Genomic DNA, 4996 nt, shown 5'->3' on the forward strand with positions numbered 1-4996 from the left:
CGTAGTTCATAGTTGTCGAGCCGTTGCGTTGCATGTTGCTTACTTCTTGTTGATTGTAAGTTCCACCGGAACGGCGCTGTGCACCATTATGCAAATGTTTTGCAGTGCCAAATTTTATCGGCGTCCGACAAATTTCAATTTAAAGTTTACGCCTTGTACGTTTTACGCCCAACTTGTGTGCAAATGTAAAGCTTTCACAATGGGCGTTAATCTTATCTACAACATGCGCATCAAATAAAATCAACTCTAGTTTAAAATCCTCGTTTAGCTTAATTTTTATTTACACTGATTTTTGATTGATGTAAATTTGTACAGATTAATGAAGTGTATGATTATATGCAAAGTTGACGACTTGGCAACTGTTAATTCTGATGTAATCTTTGTTTGTATTTCCAAATGAGTTTTGTTATATAAATTGATTTGCGTTAAGAATATCAGCGATCTTCCCGCCGATATTTTCGATATAGAACGACGCAAGAAAGTGAGGAAACTTTTCCATTGTTAAATCAAAGTTTTGCTCCTCCCAAGTCTTCGACTTCGACGGCTTTAGTGCTGGAAATTTTCAGCCGATGAAACCGCATCGAACTCAACGCAAGCCCCCCAACAGAATCTAAAAAGTATAATACATGAAAAGACGAAAAGTAAGTTTCGCAATCAATTTTAATGATCAACTCACTTCGCCTGGCTGAAACCGCGTGAGATAGTCTTGGAAGTTATGAAGCATCAATTTTGATTTAGAAACTTTCGGGCCCACCTATAGACGAATTCATTTTTTTGTGAATTAATTATTCGAAAAGTTATATTTCTAGCTGTGGATATCAGAATTAAGTGATTTATATGCTGGCAAGTCAAGAGGTTATTTTTTCCCGTGTTGAGTTTTTAAGCTTTTGCGCGGCTTGGCTTAAATAAATAACGCGCAAAGAAAACTTTTCTTTACATTGCGCCGGGAATTAAGCGCGGATGAATAAGTAAGAAAGTGTATGTCAAGGTCGCAGCGGTCGTAAGAGTGGCAAAAGGTTCTCAAGTCGGGCGCTTTTTTCGTCGTCGTCAACAGGACTTAATGATTTGGCAAGGACGTCGCTTGCCCAAAAAGGACTTGTGCTTGTACATTTTATATAAGCAAATAAATGTTGCTCATTAATGCGTGTACTTGCTGCCTCTCGTAAATGAAGGCTGAATTATTTATATCATGGAGTTACAACCGACAAAGCTCTCATCAACATTTTTGGGATGTGTATTAGAATAAATAACTGTCAATTTAGTATTATGATGTTTGGTCACGCGTAAGAAAATATTTATATTTAAAGAAAACGTTTATAATTAATTTTTGAACACTCTGTACGTGTAATGCTCAAATTAAAACCGTTACGGTGCAAAGTTATAATCCTACAGGACATACCGAGATACAAAAAACCGCTCTCTAAGCAAAAAATAAAACGAAAAATCCGAATGCAAATGAAAAAATGAAAAAAATAATATGAAATTATTGCAATTGAGATTCCAGCCAACAAATGGAAAACACCACGCACCGAAAAAAGGGGAAAATGAACCCGGCATGTTCGGAAGCATTCGCGTCGCATAACGAAGGCGGCCGGAAGAGTTGCAACAACGTCCACGGTGCGCTCATCCTGGTCGAATTAAACTCCCCGCCGGGGTGCTCGTTACACGCTCGTTTTGCCAATGGACATGTTATGCATGTGCCCGGTGTGACTGACGATGAGCCGCCTCTTCCTTTTTTCATCATCACTCGCGTCTCGTTCATCTTTAATGCGATTTCGGTGGCATGACCATACGCGCTCGATCCGCAGACCGAGAGGACGAGACCTCTAATACTTTTTATTGAGCTAATTGGGATTAATGCGGAATATTCACGTATTCTGTTTGCAAGGTTTTTCAGCTTTGCTTTGCGCTGGCTTTCGCCATATCCTTCAAAGGAACGCCGACGAGAGGGTTTCCGGTCACGGTAACAAATAGAGTGGATGAATTACACAAACATTTGGATTACATAAAACATGCTTTTTTAAACAAGCCTATTAACTTTTAATCGTGCTTTATTTTAAATCCAGAAAATAATCTACAAGATACTGTTAGTTACTGTAAAAGTAACGCGAAGATTTTATTTGGTTTGTTTGGTTGGCTTGAAAACTACTCCCGATAATGATAAAGTTTCCTCATGAAATAGAAAGAAATACTACCGATGCAAGTGCTAGATTATTTTTATCAGCGTGTGGAGAAGCAGCAAAACATCGTACACCTCACTGGCAAGCACAAACAAAACGCGAAAAGCTCACAAGGAAACCTTTTCTTGTTTCACTCAGGACATGATCATTGCGGGACGCATTGTTTAAATCCACTTTTTTGCTATTTTTATTCTTTGTCTTTGTGGAAGTCGAGAAAAACTAAAAACAATAACTTCCAACTCTCAATGCTTGCGATGTGCTTCATTGAAGCAAAAGAGTTTTACCACCGCAAGCAAACCCGGGACGCGGACGTGTCGTGTCGTTCCAATTCTGTGACTAATCCAATCCGACTTGGGTGCATTCGTTTCCTTCATCCTCCATTCGGTACGTATTCAGATGGCCTGGCCCCGCACGAGTTGAAGCCAAAACTTTCGGCATGCATTCGACATAACATTCGAATCGTATCATCATCAAGGATAATAATGTCGGAGTCGAAGTGAGTGGAAAGTGGGCGTCTTATTGGATTTCTTATTGAAATTTTCTATTTTCCATTTCTGCCACCCCACGTGCTCTGTGTTCGTCTGTGTTCTTTTTTTCTGCATTCCTTCTCGTGCGGCTGCACATCTCATCTTGTTTTGCTCACGCTTACAGCTCGTGGAATACGAAAGGAGGCAAACTTTCTCATTGATTTTCAAAAGGAATACACGCGAAATTATCCAAACTTTTTGCATTATCTACACATACCTAAAGCCGTTACCATGAAACGCATAAAGATATCCGTTGAATATTATTTTCGTATTCTCTTTCCCGGCTTACAGTTTGCGCGCCTTTGTTTCACAATGCGAAAATGCGAAAACAAAGATGTAGAAATGATGAGAATAAATGAAGTCCGCAAAGAAAGGAGTGTTATTTGGAATATTCAACAACTGGAAGATAATGGTGGTAAAGTTTTATATTGGTGATGCTTTTTTTCCGCGCTGGAATGTCGGAATGTTCGATTATGACTTCAGACATTGGGAATATGAATTTAATATTTTCTTAAACTTTTTTTTGTCTTACACAATAAGCGCATTCTACTCAAGTGTGTGCGATACTTATGTTGGTAGGCTATTCGTTTACCTGTGACATTACCAGCCCAGCAATATTTTATGACCAGAGGAACATTTCGAATCGATACGCGCACGCCGCCCGCATGAATATATTATGAATTATCCTCTTTAGAGTGTAACTAAGTATGATAAATAGATTTGATGTGACATTCGAACGGCATCGGCGCGACACGCGCAAAGATATAAATCATCCGGGCGCGCGCGCTCCTTTCGCAAGCAATGACTGCGCCCATTTTTGCCATTTTCAGGACGGCGCTTATTCAGTCGCCCGCGAGGTAAACCATTGTTGATGTGTTGTGTATCGCTTTATAAAGTGCAAACATTATTTATCTACATAAGTACAAGTGTCTACAAGAAAATGTCTATTTCTTGTTCAAATCTGCATAGCTTCAGCTATTATTTCCGAGGAAAAACATTTTTATATGTTTAGGTATAGCACAATTGATAAACTGCATTGAGTTTGCAATATTTCGACTGCATAGAAGTAGGTAAACATGAGCGCACTCGAGATGCATAAAGTTTTCCAATCTATCGACAAGAAATCTGTGAATAGATGTACTTTTTGAATAGACGAAGGTAATTCTTCGGCTTCGACAGTTATATTCTGCTTTAACAACCAAATAAAAGTTTAATATTTTCTATCAAGCTAAAAATATTACCTTGGTACGTTATTTTCTGCAAGTTCTTATTTTTAAAGATTTTCTATTATGTTTTTACATTTATATATAAAAAGGAAAAAAATAGTTACAACGTAATCTATTTCAACATCCTGTATGGGTGTTTAGCACGAAAATTATTGTGCGCCAGCACGGCCGACGGTTAAGACGTTGCAATTATTATGCAGCCCGCAAATTTTCCCCAACAACTAACTGAAACTCCCTTTCCTTGACGCGCGCTCACTCTGCGCTAAACTATTCGCCTTGCTTTGCGCCGTCTCGTCGTCCACGTAATAATATAAATTTCTCGACGGGATTATAAATTCGCCCACATACACACAGTTGAGACGCCCGTGAGTCCTGGGCGTCCCTAATTCGTCCTAAATTAAACGCCGACGAGGCGCTGCCGATTCCGCCGCAGTCGCCGCTGCCGCCACCACCGCCCGAGAGCGAATTAAGATGACAATAGTAATAATCGTCGCTCTCCGGAGATTTGCGGCACGACCGCGTGTGCGACGGCGACCGTCCGCCAAATTTCTCTTTTCTCCGCTGACGCGCCAAACCGGCCCCGACACGGCATTCAATTAGCATAACAAGGCCTACACGCCGCCCAGCAGTGTGTAAGCAAGGATTATTATAACCATACACCTAATTCAGCGACGTGTACACATCGTCACCTCGACATATGCTGTGCACGTGCGTGCCCACCACGAGTTTATGCATATCCTGACCGACCGCCGGCGCAAACTTATTCGTCATACTTACAATATGTGTGCGAGCGTCCCGGAAAGTTGTTCAAATGTGCAAAATGGTGAGGAAAAACGGCGCAAACAAATGACTGTTTACACTTGTGCTGTCACAACGGGGCAAAAACTAGGCAACCCAGACAACAACCAACCGACATTTTAGGAGGTTAGAATTAGCAATTGGGTGTTGGCAGGCGAGCAAAAGAACTTAACATGAACTTTTGACCTATATTCTCTCCACTTTAATATAATATCTATTAAATTACAACAAGTACTAACGAGTTGTTGCTTTTCTGTTTGTTTCA

The 4996-nt window shown here is 40.3% G+C and overlaps 1 protein-coding gene across 4 annotated transcripts in view; it reads left to right on the top strand.

Moving 5' to 3' along the window:
- Positions 1-4996, top strand: part of LOC135795046 (limbic system-associated membrane protein-like) — a 159924-nt gene that overhangs the window by 35676 nt on the left and 119252 nt on the right. The gene's annotated exons all lie outside the window — the stretch shown is intronic.

Source organism: Atheta coriaria, unplaced genomic scaffold (assembly GCF_025399875.1).
Source record: "Atheta coriaria isolate IRGN ID8LTWV9N9 unplaced genomic scaffold, Caltech_Dcor_3.1 hic_scaffold_6_pilon, whole genome shotgun sequence".
Lineage (NCBI taxonomy): Eukaryota > Metazoa > Arthropoda > Insecta > Coleoptera > Staphylinidae > Dalotia > Dalotia coriaria.